The 14,374-nt window shown below is 44.0% G+C and overlaps 1 protein-coding gene across 1 annotated transcript in view; it reads left to right on the top strand.

Moving 5' to 3' along the window:
• Nucleotides 1-14,374, top strand: part of LOC125758869 (uncharacterized) — a 271,216-nt gene that overhangs the window by 160,566 nt on the left and 96,276 nt on the right. The window lies entirely within an intron of this gene.

The raw sequence follows: 14,374 nt of genomic DNA, 5'->3' as shown, positions 1-14,374 counted from the left end.
GCCCGCTGCCTTCACAAATGCTTTTTCTGCAGCGGCAGGCATCTTAACGTGGTTAAAGACATAATTTAGGCCAGTAATTAAGAAAGTTAAATTAAATAACTTTCAAATTAGTGGAGCTAGGCGGTTTTGACAAATGGGAGACGAAGTCATTCATGCTAAGAGCCCTTTGCAGCTTTGACATTTCGAAAAAGCGGACTATTGTAGTAATTGCAAAGTAATGAAATTCACCCAAATTCAGCGGTGAAACCGAAGCGCGGAACAGCCCTACTGCCATATTCTTCTGAGACGTCCAGACTGAGTGAGCGTCCTACACATCTGTAATCGTTGTCATCAACAGTGATGCCATTCTGGTTGTCTGCTTGTTGCGCTCATCAGTGCTTCGGTTTCGATGTCGCCGTTCATTACGCCACAATACTTACTAGATGCCGCTTTTTCTGTATCTCGAAGCTGCGATGAGTTCTTAGCATGAAGAACTTCAATTCTCCCATTTGACATTACCACCTAACTCCACTACTTAAAAAGTTAATTAATCGAACTTTCTTTATTACTGCCCCAAATTATGTCATAACCATCTGAAGATGTCTGCCGCCATAGAAAAAGCATTTGTGAAGGCATAAGGAAATATAGCATTTTTCTGATTTTTGGGCATTTTAGACACATTTCTTGAAACACCCGGTATAAACTTATTGAAGGATATTGTTCATTGCTATAGCTTTCACTTATTTTTAACATTATTTGTTTCAATCTTCTTGCTCTATTAGAGCATAGCTTTGTCTATTGCACTGATGTTTTTACTAATCAACTTACTTTCGTTTGTAGTCTTGACAGGGGCCTGCCTACAGCCGTAGCGTAGCCAGAATATTTTTGCAGGGGTGAAGGGGGTTCAACCATATTTTGCGTATGTTCGTGTGTGCGTTTGTGCGTGTGTAAAAATGAAAAATGATGCACATGTAAAAATGAAAAATTTCGGGGAGGGAGGTGAATGTCAACCCTCCCAACTCCACCCCCTCCCTCCGGGCTATGCCAGCGGTCTACAGCCCAGCTCGATTGGACATCCTTTTCAGTACTATCTGCATGTTGTACTTATCTCCATATTGGCAACACCGGTTTTTTTTTTTCTGATTCGCCCGGTTCTCTTAATGTCTGTTGTCTGTTGCACCTATTGCTTGCCCTGTTATTACACGCTGCGTACTCGCTAACTTCTGGAGTTTCCTTGTTATCCTCAAAGATGGCGGTTGTGTTGCAGCAAGCGGAGTTACCCTGGCATACATCGCCGACAATTTCACCTGAGCCTCTCAAGCAGGGGTGTGTCACCAGGTGTCAAACGGCCCTGTATCCCACACGAAAGAAAACAGCGGTAGTTGCATTCCCCTCCTGACATAATACCTCAAACTATGTAATTCAAACTTTGTGACGCGGTATGTGTTTATGCAAGACGGTAGCTTATGTTTTTTAGTAATGCTCCTTACTTCAGCATGTCAAAAGGGACAACTGTCTTCCATCCGTTTGTAACAGAAAGCTACAAAGGAAACCCAGAAGGTTTTCACAGAATCAGTTTCCTAGTTGACGAAAATTTTGTCCAAGTGCGCGATGTTTTCATTTTGTGAACCTTTCTCTAGCTTGCGGGCTTCCGCAAAATTTATATGCACTTTTTGTATTCCGCCATTGACGTGGCCTTTCAGCATGCAGCGTCCTCTAATCGCTAAAATGAGCTTTCTCACTGCACGTGGTGTCCCTTCACTATAATTTAGAGATGTTTCTTGGGAACACTTAAATGAATATGTTACCTACGACGTGACATGCTGTTCAATCAGTAAGAGTTTAGCTGCGCTTTAAATACCTTTGATTACATATCACAGCCTCAAGTCGGTGCAGCGATATTCAGTGTGGCAATTTTCTTTTCTCTCTCGCTAGAATACTATTGTTCTTTCCTGGCTCTACCCTCATGAGCGCCAGTACTTGCTTCCTGCTGCTATTTCACATCACGTTTCTATGCGTAAAGGCAGCTGATCATCAGCCAGTATCTTTGGGAGCTGCAGATGTACACTTTTTCTAACTAAACGTTTAGTCGTCAGCCGTCAGAAAAGACAAGACAGTCAGGCTGAAGGAAACATTAGACGCCAGAAAGGCAAGGCAGAAGAGGAAGGACGAGAAGAAAAAATTCCACAGCATATCCACGGGGTGAATGATGATGAGTTGGGCGAAGCTCTCGTACGGCAGGATCTTGGCGGCGGCGTCGCGCAGCTTCACGCCCAGTACATCATCAACGACGTGAGATCGGGCCGGTTTATACTAAAGGGTCGATGAGAGTCATGGCGACTTGCAGCTCACTTTAATTTTACATGTACGCTGTGAATTTTTATTGTTTAATCACGCACAGGAGATATCTCACCAGGCACTACCTTGGAGGTAAATAATGGCTGCTAATGGGGAATGAGATACAGAAGAAGTCGGCTTTTAGCTAACACTTACACTTCTACTTCTACTAACGTTTCTTACTGGATCATGCCAATGGCTGCTAATGGGGAATGAGAGACAGAAGAAGTCGGCTTTTAGTTAACGCGCACGCTGCGAATTTTTTATTGTTCAACAACGCACAGGAGAAATCTCCCACCGGCACCACCTTGGAGGTCAAGATTTGGTACTAGCGTTAAGACTCGTTACGCACTACATACGGGGGACGAACGGGTGCCGCTATAAGGAGCTTCGCCCCTAAAAAACGTTTATTTACCCTAGAGTCGCCTATATGGGGAGGTAGTCTGTCAGGCCATGCCTGTCAGCCACCTGCCCGGCTGTGTTCATGGCCCGAAGCTGAACCCCCGAGTTGTTAGACGACAGTAATTTTCCCCGCCACAGGTGTGGGTGTGACCAGGAGATTAGGTGGGGGAGGGTCTTCTCTGCAGTTCCAGGGAATATGGAAGAGGGTGGCTATTTCCCCGCAAGAAAACACTAAAAAACAATGCCATATCGTAGTATTGTTGCTTACAGTGTTTCATGAACAGTGCAATAAGGATTTATTTAATAACAATCAAACGAGTCAACTAAACATTACTATTTTTCCTTTCAATAGGAACACGGTACTGTGAGCTTGACATTCGAGAAGAAGGACTTCCAGGACCAACAACCCATGATATCTACCATGTATGCCAGACATTATATAGATACACATGCGAATATCATTCCACCCCGCCAGTAGGTTACAATGTGTCAATGCATTAATATGCTAGATAAAACTGCATATTTGTCTTGTAGCGATGTTTTTGAAAGTTTAAACGGAAAAATGTGTGCTTTACTTCAGCTAGAAACAGTGCTGAGCATACCACTATAGATTACAGATAAATTGCGAACTGATACAGTAGACCACTCTAGTTCTTTCACTAACGAATGTTCATTAGTTTGAAGATAGCGCATTTCAATGTTTAGAAAATGCAGTGGTAATAAAAAATTAAAGCTCATTCGAGAAAGATTTCTTAGTCCATATCTCGTGTTAATGAAAGAGACGCTTCAAGTTTTTCGATAAAACTTGGGTCTGCCTGGCTACTAAGCAGTCACATACGGGAAACATTTTACCGATAAATGTAAATTTCACAGAGCCCTCAAAAATAATGCTGGTCCTTTTGACAAAGAACAAAAGCATTAAAAGCGTTGCGCAGCTATGGTGGCCCATCATATGTCCCACCTGTTGCTATCGAAAATGCGCTCAAAGGCGAAACAATCTGCCAGAATGCGCCATTTTCCGCAAAGACTGTGATGACACTATGACGAAATTTGGTGGTGTAGAAACTGTTGTCAATAAGGGTTTAGCTAGCATGTTTGGCTTTAGAAACCCGGTCAACTCTGCAGACAGCTGTAAATGCTTGTAAGAGTATGCTGTACATATATTTATCTATTGTGGGATTCTGGGCCAGCAACTCCTCAGAGACGAGGCCGAGACACCAAGGAACATGTATTTACTCTTCCAATCTTCGGCCGCCACTCTCACTCAGCGAGTGCTGACTCGAGTTGCGAGCATGCCCGTATCCATCGTTCCCTTCTACCATAGGCGCGCTCGCGGCTGCCGTTCCAATACTGCCCCCTCCCCTCCAAGAAGAGTGGGGGAGAAGCATGTGGGCTACTACGCACTGGTAGCCCTTAATACTTTCCGAATTGAACGCACTACCTTAGATATCAGTGTCGCGTGTTTTCTTATTGCTTCATTTTGCTTCACATTCTTTCTCATATTGCCTTCGCGAATGCATACGAATTTGCGTAAGTACATATATTACTTGTCTACAGGAATAGGCTTGCAGTTCTCACATGTTCACTTCATCAAAAATCACGAAATAATATATCTGGTTGCGAAAACTACTCCTGCATAAGCCGCTTTATTGCCACAAATATTCGCCACAATCATTCCCTGCATTGTCCTTTGGCTTAACTACGTCGTTCGCGTACATGAGCCTAACTATCCCATTTTCCCCTTCTACTTATTACGGATGTTAAAAAAAGCTACCATGGTTCTTTCTTTTATTCGCTGTTCTGTGCCCATAACATAAAGGCTGAACATCATTCGAAGGAGATGGCATTTTTGCTGCGTCGGTGAACAGAAATTATTTGCGTTGCCAGGCTTCCCAAACAATTTGTTCATTGTCGGCTTCATGCACTTATACTTATTTGAGCAGTTGTACAAAACAGCAAACGCCTGCGTGCTTGGGGATAGCACCTTACTGTTTACATTGTTGCACGCTCGCCAATTTCTGGTAACGACAGTATAAATGCTTTCAGGCACCTTAACGTCTACAAATAAATTTACCACCCTCCAAACAACCGTCTGCCCAGAAAGCATTTTTTATTTCACCAAATATATCGTCTTTTTTCAACCGATTCATCAGTTATACATTAACATTGCTATTATATTGATCACTGATGTTATTCATAACTGACCTGTGAATACTCCTATTATCCGGTTATTTTTTACTCCACCGCTCGAATTAAAAAAAAACGGCTACTCTATGCCACTGACAGCTGTGCCGGCTGTTAGAACCCTCGAACCCAGCTGCTTGATTTTGTACAGGGGGCCCTAGCTAACTGTAGCCAGAGTTTAATGTGACTATGCACTCTATGACAACGCGTCTAAATACACATTACCGACTATTGCATGGAGTATGTCACGCTACTTTGTGTGTTCTGATTAATTTCTTAATGAGCAAACATTAATTAAAGAACTTTTTAAGCAACGAAAGTGGCCAAAAATTCCAGTTACAAAGTTGTAGATTGGTTTGCAAAACATAGGATTAGATAGTTTCTAACTTTCTTGTGTAAGTGCTTTTCTCAACTGCACTGCAATTGGTTGCTAAATACGATCACGTGACATGCCTGCTTGCGCGCCGTGATTGCAGAGCTCGCTAATGTTCGGCGTACAGACGGTATGCTGCCCTGGCACCATTTCACGACAGCGATGAGCAGACGCAGTGGTCATCGCTTGTGCCGCCGCTAGCAACAGATGCGTCATAGCGCAGCCTCCACCATCGTCACTGCCTTGTTGCATTTTAAGCGGCAGCGCGCCTGCCCAAATTCTACTGTTGCTTGCACGGGGAACGTTAGGTGGCACTACAATCACGGCGCGCAAGCTGGCCTGTCACGTGGTATGTTTTGTGTTTCGCGGGCTCCTGCAGAGAGCGGAAAATCACTAATGCTTAATAGATCAAATGTCAGAAACTGCCTTATCGGAAGTTTTACCCACCACTCTACAACTTCCTCGTTGAAAATTGTCCCCCAGCCTCTTCGCTTGAAAACTTTGTTAATTAATACATGTTAATGCGACATTTGGACAGAACACAAAATATAACGTGAATTGTTCCATGAGTCAGCAATACGCATTTAGTTGCGTGGTCATAGAGTGCGTGGGCACATTTTTAAAAACCGGCTAAAGTTAGCGGGGGCACCCTGCATATCGGGATCTCAGTTAGGTAAGCAGCCTTGCCCTTAGGGACACGTATTAAGTTCCCTGTGTTAAATGCATAGAGCTCCAATACTTTTCTATTGCTAGATCTGGTTCAGTGCGTACCTCGTTTTCTTCTATCAATGTTCAAACAAACAGTCAAGCTGACCGCTATCTCCTTCAAAGATAATTAAGGCGAAAGCCTTAGATGCCTCATCAAACGCGAAAATTTACCGTCGGTTTGTGCAGAAATATCACCATCACGTGATGACATCACCACATGAAATCATCATGACATCGCACATCGCCAAAATTCGTGGCGCCACATGGTGACATCATCGCATCATCTCAAATTGTCCGAAATTCGTAGACTAATTTTGCCTTATCCTCAATACTCCAATATCTTAGATGCGCAATATTATCTGAACAAGAAAACATCAAAACACACAAAGCGTATTTTAGATATCTGGAAGATTTGAAAGCACAAACACACATACACAAAAAACACAAATATTTCAATTCGAAACACTCAAAGCTCATCCGCAATAGACGCAAGCATACTTTACGAGGTCCGTATATTCGATGTCGTTTGGCGGGCCCTGCTCAGTGCCGCCAGGGAACCGCATATCGCGATGTCTCGCGCTGCCGGGGGGCTTACGTACGTTGGCGTTTCTCACCCCGTGCGCGAGAAGGCCTATGTTAAATGTGCGATGGATGCGTTCTACGAGATACTGTTGACGTGAGCTAAAATTAATATCAGCCAAACCGCCTGATGTATCTATGACCGCTTAGAACATGGCCTTTCGATGAAGAACGGAACGGGGTTGCAAAATTGGTTCTGTGGAATTCCACAAGGTAGCGGAAGGATTAAGCAAGGAAAATTGACAACCACCCGCTTGTAGCACAAAGCCACAAAGAACTCCATACGGATTTCAACGGTCATATTGTCCGTTAAGGTCAAAGTTTATCGGATAAATACGAATTGTCAAAAATTTTACGAGCGAGTGTTTATCGGATTTTTTCGGCTTTATACGATAACACGGAGCCAGGTTTTAAAAATATTCCGACGCACTCTATGACGATGCGATCAAATCCATGTTGCTTACTATTGCATGGAGTAAGTCACGCTATTTTTTGTGTTCTGTTTAACGATCTAATTAAGCGTGTATAATTATTTAACCTTTCAAGCAACGAAGCTGCAGCAAAAAGTTCCTGTGAGAACGTTCTAGATTGCTTTAGAAAACGTCTGATTAGACAGTTTCTGACTTTCTGTGTGTTAAGTATTAGTGCTTTTTTGCTTGCAATTGCCCGCGAAAGCAAAAAGTGCCACGTGACATGCCGGCTTGCGCGCCTATGCGCGACACGATTCCTGTGCTCCCTAACGTTCCGCGTGCAAACGGCCACAACATTCGGCCGGGCGGGCTGCAGCGACAGGACAGCGACGATGGCAGTGGTTGTGCGATCACACGTTTTGCTAGCGGCAGCACAAACGATAACCGCTGTATCTGCTTATCACTGTCATGAACCGCCGCGAGGAAAGCATATCATTTGTACACGGGATGTTAGGAAGCACTGCAATCACGGCGCGCAAGCGGCTGTAGCATTTAGCATTTTTTGTATTTCACGGGCAATTGTAGTAAGCCTAAAGAGAAGCCTATTTAGCAGATATAAAGTTAGAAACTGCATAATAGGACGTTTTGCAAACCGATGTACAACTTTCTCATTGATTTTTTTTGCAGAGCTTCGTTCATTAAAAAGTTAGTCAGTTAAACATGCCTAAATAGGCAATTACGAGGAACGCAAAAGATAGTGTGACGTGTGACTTACTCCATGCCATAGTCAGCAACATGCATTTGCCCTCGTCGTCATAGAGTGCGTCGTCAGTCATATTTTGGAAGTCTGGCTAGGGTTAGCGGGGGCACCCTGTATATGGTTTTGACTGCGTGGCGCCAAGCGACGACATGATATGGCAGCATATGATGACAGCGTAGGAAAGCCCGGGCCCTCAAAGTGCTTTGCACTCAAATGACTGAGAGGTAAACTTCTCTTAGAGTGTTTGAGCCTGCAGTAAGCCCTCCATTGAAATTACAGACGCAAGTAGTAGTTGTGCGTGGGACCTAGCAGAGGAATGACACTAGACACGCACGCCGAACGTACGACATTGAATTTGTGTAAGTAATCGCTGCAAAGTATGCATGGCTAGAGCAGTGCCACGTCCGTATATTGACACGTTCTTGGTATACTTCAATAAACGCTCATATAAATATTTACGGCCCTCTTTCTTTTCAGACAGAAGCAGCACCGCCACGTAACGTTGGCATGTTATTTTCTGCCCAAGAATAACGCCACGCTTGCTTTAATTACCCATACAGTTTCTTACAATGGGAAGGTCCATGTATTCAAGGTTCACCAGGATGCCCGTTAGCGTGAGGGACTCCGTGGTGCCCACATGGCAAATGAACAAAGTCGTCTCTATTTTAATCGCAGATTTGTCATATCCTTATGTGTTGCGCTTAAAGGTTGATGACAAAAGCTAGCAATCAACTGTGAAATTAAGACAGAAACTAGCCATAATCGCACTTTTCATTGCGCTTTTCTTATTGCCAGCTGCAGATATTGAAGCAAACGAAATCGGGGTCCTACATGCGACGGTAATGGTTCGTGTTTCGTTTCACAAAACTGAAGGCTTCGCTGCATTTGACTCTGTTGGAACTTGCTTGCTAGTTTAGGATCAATACAGTCAAACGAGAAAAAAAAGAAGATGGCTTCCACCTTGCACTTATCTTGGAAAAATGCATAAGGGATGGTGTGACTGTTTTGTTCGAGACACCGTAAAAATGCACTGGACGGGCATTACACAGCGTAGTGTTATCTCCGATTCTGTGCTAGCCTTATAATTCACTTCTGACGGCTGGCTGATCCCGTTGATGCTATCAAGGCCCCCATCAGTCGCTCTCTGAAGCGAATACAACACGAAAAGGCATTGCCACAAATCACTGGCATACGTCAAGGTGCTGCGTATTCTACTACGAAGCTTGGCACATGAAGCATACAACTTTCTGTAGGAGCAAGAAGGTCAATTCATATCGGTGGCGAAAATTGGATCGAATAGCACTTGAAAACTTATTGCCACAGATACCAATTTGCGGCATATACGATTGAAGCGCGACTAGGTGAGGTGACGACAAATAGCGGAAACTAAGAACTCAATGGAACTTTTTTGGTATTTCTTTAATCATAAATGTCAGAAAATATACTAGCAACTTTCTTTATTTCTGGCGTTTCGCTAAATATTTCACTGCCTCATTTTTTTGGGGCCGATCGCCAGAAACAGGAGACGTATGTAGGTAGTCTGCTAGTGTGCGCCTGTGTTTAGTTTGACGCACTGCGTCTGAACAAGGCCTCGCTGTCATTAATGCAGTGACATCGCTCGTATCCTCAGTAGGCTATTTCTTTGCACATGCTTTGTTTACTGGCGTGACACATCACAGGGGCTAAAATAGCTCACAGCAACTGTAGATAACCGCTCCAGTGACTGCAGACTGCTTTCACTAGCGCACGGCCGGCGTGCTGTGCGCTGAGGTAGCGTCATATATTATTTTTAATCTGTATGGTATTTTGGTGTATACAAGTACAATATTTGGCTGAAAATTATGCTTCCTTTTGAAATCTTTCTTCTTCGTCTACACGTTCCCTCGCATACGGCTTTCAGCGAGCCGTAAAGACGCGAAAAAATCACGTAGATGTCAAAAGAAGTAAACGGGTAGCCCCTTCAAAAATATCACTTAATTTCTCGCCATGTTGCGTATTGGTGCGACATTGTTGCCGCTTTAGTTGTGACTTCATTGTGCGTTATTACAGCGAAAGCTGTTATGAGATCATTTCACCGGCCGTTTTTGGTGCCGTAGTTGTCCGCCGCCGCCGCCGCCGCCGCTGCCGCCGCCGCCGCCGCCGCCGCCGGTGTCCGTAACCAGTATCGCTCGAAATAAGAAAAAAAAACTAAATAAGAAAAAAATGCCAGGATGGAACGAGGTTCGAACCTGGGTCCTCTGCGTGGGAGCCCAGTATTCAACCTCTGAGCCATGCCGGTGCTTGAAGCTGCTTTGCAAAAAGGTCCTATACAGGCTTCATGTCGGGAAGGAACCACATTAGCATATGGAATATAGCGTGGTAAAAGAGTAGAATGAGCACCAAGCGTCGCAACACGCGAATTCTGTAACCAGGCGTCACACAATGCGAATTGCGCAACGAGTAGGTTGTTGAATGCTTCCAACCCATTACAAAGAGCTCTGCCATAATTATTCATCGTCATCACGCACAGCATCAACAAAGTGCGCATAATGCCTTACATGCGTTTAGCAGGTACCACGGCTGTCTGTAGAATGACGAAAAATGGCACAGTGCCTACTGCCCTACTTCTCAAAAATTACAATGATTTATAGCGTAGTGGGTTCCTCGCAAGTGCACTTCTGTTGGTTGCCAAGGAAGCCCATAAGGCTCCCATGATCCATTTCCTTAGGGTCTCAATAAAGTCAATTCTCTCTCTCTCTCGCTCTACGTTTCTCCGGTTAAAGTGTGTTATAAAGCGTGGTAGGACAGTTAAACAACGACAGGGCGTCACACAATATGCATTACGTAACTAGTGGGTCGTTTAAAGCTTCCAACCCATTACAAAGGGCGCAACCATAATTATTCATCGTCATCAACCGCCGCATCAACAAACTGCACATAATCGCTTACATATGGTACCTCGCTTCTCCGCAGAACAACGAATAATGTCGTGCTGGGTGCTTCCCAACTTCCCAAAAATTACGCTTTGTGGCGTAGTGGGTACGTTGCTAATGTACCTGTATTAGTAGCCACAGGAGAGTTTATAACGGGCTCTAGAAATGCCGCTCTTCCAGCTTTCGCTGTGACTGTGCTGCGCTTTCCGCGCAGGCCTGGCGTTTTTTTTTTATTTTTGCTTGCTGTTACCACGCGATGCGTAGGTGGCAACGGCTGCAGTAAGCCGCCATTTTCTTGAGATGTGGGTTTCCATAAAAGCTTCGCTACCAGTTTACATATACCTTGGAAGCACAGCCAAAGCTATGTGGGCCATTTTCGTATGCAGCCCCCCGGCTTAAGATATCTGTGAGTGTTCGAAAATATTGGTAGTCTATACCTTTTATCTAAAGCCACCACATGTCTTGGTCTATTTATGGACACAGCAGTGAAGAAGTAAAACTTGAAATCATGGATGAGCTCTTCTGCAAAAAAAAAAAGGTGCTTCATCTCTTGATTCAACGCCACTATGCCAACGGCTGAAGTCCGCGTGGAAATGAGCGCCACACAGTAACATATACGTTTTTAGAACACAATGGACCGTCTAGATGTCCTGAGTAATGGAGGAAGTAGTTCTGTTGAAACAACCGGCTTCATTTTGGAGAATTCTACATTTCCAAAATGGAACAGATTACAAGTAATCGATTGCCTGTGACGCGTTACGTTCAAGACTGGCTTATATAACAACATTTGATACGTTTGATCCTTTAATGTGTTTAACGGAGACGATCGTAGAGTAAGCCTCTACTGTTAACGTGCATGTGTTAGGATCCGGAACACCGGCATCCGAAAAAGAGAGGCAAATCGCTGCTTAAAGGGCCCCTAAACAGCCCCTGAAAGTGCAAAGAACGAGCGCGTAATTCTTTCCTGTCGTTCCCCGTCTTTTCGGCGGAATCCGTGACGCCAGCAATCTGTTCACGCGACGTCATGAAGAAATAAGCACTCGATTGATCCATATTTGAGAGATATAAGTTGTGAGATGATTCCTACTCGGATTCGCCATGCAGTCGCACGCCCTTGCTGCCTTGTCTTGCGTGTCTATCATGCGCAATCAAGGGATTTCAATAATTTCACTTCGTTTTACGCGTTTTCGACTGCGCAAATGGAGAAAAGAGCGCGTAGCTGAAAAGCGCGAAAGCTTGATAAACTCTTAAAAAAACGTTAGTAAAAATGTAGTAATGCAAGCAAACAGGTAGCAACTGCAGTGCTTACTAACGTTCTTGGACCGTTATTAACCTTTTTCTCTCTGTTTACTACCTACGCTAGTAAACAGTTACTACCTGCATCCGTTACTAACAACTTGCGGCCTGTTTACTATCTACATTAGCACCGAGTTAGTAGCTGCGAGCAATTAGGCAGTAGATGCAGCCATTACTACCTTTCTTGTACTGTTGCTACCCGGCCGTTAACAACTTAATTCAAAATTGTAGTTAATACATATTGTACAAGGTTATGAGTTATGAGTGGAAGCGTCTCAACATATCACTTTTAACCGGAAACTGGCGAATAAAATGTCCATGGATCGAGCAAAAAAATGTGTTGTTTTTAAAATAACGCCACCGCAATGTCTAAGCATCATTCTGCAACTGTGAAAACGGAGGAGCAAAACGGCGGAGGAGCTTCGTGCTACAAAACGGGTGGTTGTCTATTTTCCCTTTCTTAACCCTTCCGTCACTTTGCAGGATTCCGCAGAACTGATTTGCAATAAGGACTACGTAGTTCCTAATCGGTAGAAATGAAGTACATTGTCCTCTGAGGGGGCCATAGACTTAACATGCCAAGTTTGGGGTAATTTTGTTGAGCCGATTTCGCCAAAATACAATACACTTTGAAATCCGTGACGTCACGCGGGGAGATTTTGGCGCGAAATTTAAGAATGAAACTTTGAACTTGATTTTCTCGTCTATTAATATGCCCATGATGGCGAAATTAACGACATTAAACTTCTCAGAGCACAATTTATCCATCTAGGCCGATTAATTGTTTTTCTTTAGTGTCCCTTTAAGAGCTCTATGTATTGCTATTACTACCATGTCCTTGCAACCTTGTATTGCTGTTTTTAGCGCTTATACAGATTTCAGGGACTCTCAGGAGCTTGAAGAGAGCAATAGCTCTTCCTAGCTCAGTGCAATCTGAGTAAAGTGACGTTTCGTTCTGCCGAGTGTACGATAGGTTTTTCGGGTATGTGAAACACGGAGTGTATTCACTATAACAAGCAGCGGTCCGCACCACATTGAGATGTGCAGGAATTTCTTGGCGGCAAGCAACGCGGAAATGTGCTGCTGGCGCAACTATATTTTCCCCTGGTTACGCTGATAGGACGCACAGGCGATTTCTGCAACCAAGAATCAAGCACTTATATACATAAACCTTCCTGCTTCATAAATACGGTGCATTCGTTATTCAGGCTTCAACTGTGTTAACGGTTGATGGAGTTCATTCACGGCAACCATACCCGCCTACACCGCGTAATTCCGCACTGTTTGGCTATGTTGGTATTGTAATGGTTTCTATTAGCCTCTCTTGACGTTTTATAGACTAAGCTATGAGCTCACAATAACACCCAGTTTTGGTGGCGATGTCGTCCGCCGTCGCCTGTGTCCGTCGCAGCTATGGGGAAAGAAACACAGGGGTTTGAGCCAGAATCAAACGTTGGCATTCGGCGTGGCTGTCAAGTGTTCTACCACGCCAGTGCTTGAATCTTCTTTGGAAAAAATACGTTGTCCATGCGTCATGTCGCGCGAGAAATCACGCAAAAAGATGTAATAAGCGTGGCAGAAGCGTACAATCGCAGCAGGCATGACACCACGTCACTAGCGTAACGAGTCGGCGGTTATTAAAAGATATTTATCCGTAACAATGGGTGGGCACATTTAACTCTACTTGCACTAGGTGCCCTAAAACAGTTTAGCGCGGGATATAATTGCGCTCCTTCGGCTTACGCTTTAATTATGCAGCGTATTCCGAAAGCCTGGAATTTTTTACAACGCAGCTATTTCTCTACCTGTGCCGTCGTTGTCGTAGTAGTAGTAGTAGTAGTAGTAGTAGTAGTAGTAGTAGTAGTAGTAGTAGTAGTAGTAGTAGTAGTAGTAGTAGCGGTAGTAGTAGTAGTAGTAATAGTAGTAGTAGTAGTAGTAGTAGTAGTAGTAGTAGTAGTAGTAGTAGTAGCGGTAGTAGTAGTAGTAGTAGTAGTAGTAGCGGTAGTAGTAGTAGTAGTAATAGTAGTAGTAGTAGTAGTAGTAGTAGTAGTAGTAGTAGTAGTTGTTGTTGTAGGCTTCATCATTATCAAATAATAATGATGATTATGATGCTATATGATCATTGTGGCCATGATGCCTACTACTACTTCCTCTGTATTATGTTTACCAGGTTGTTCTCGTTGTTTTCGCAAACCGGAATATGCCGTCCAGTGTCCGCTCTCTCCACGTTTATTTTAGATGCGAAGCAGCTTTTGCGCTGGGCTTTGTCCGTAGTTTCATTGGCGACCGTCCGCTTTCTAAAACCTACCATAGCCATCTGTAATATATTGACCGCGCGCTCGTGCCAAGGAGAAGTCTTCTTGGTCTTCTTATTCGACCGCCTTGATGATGATACGTGCAGAGCGCGCGCTTGCGCCAAGGAGAAGTCTTCTTC

Source organism: Rhipicephalus sanguineus, chromosome 6 (assembly GCF_013339695.2).
Source record: "Rhipicephalus sanguineus isolate Rsan-2018 chromosome 6, BIME_Rsan_1.4, whole genome shotgun sequence".
Lineage (NCBI taxonomy): Eukaryota > Metazoa > Arthropoda > Arachnida > Ixodida > Ixodidae > Rhipicephalus > Rhipicephalus sanguineus.
Note: the sequence above shows the minus strand (reverse complement) of the source record. Positions and strands in the feature narration are given on the sequence as shown.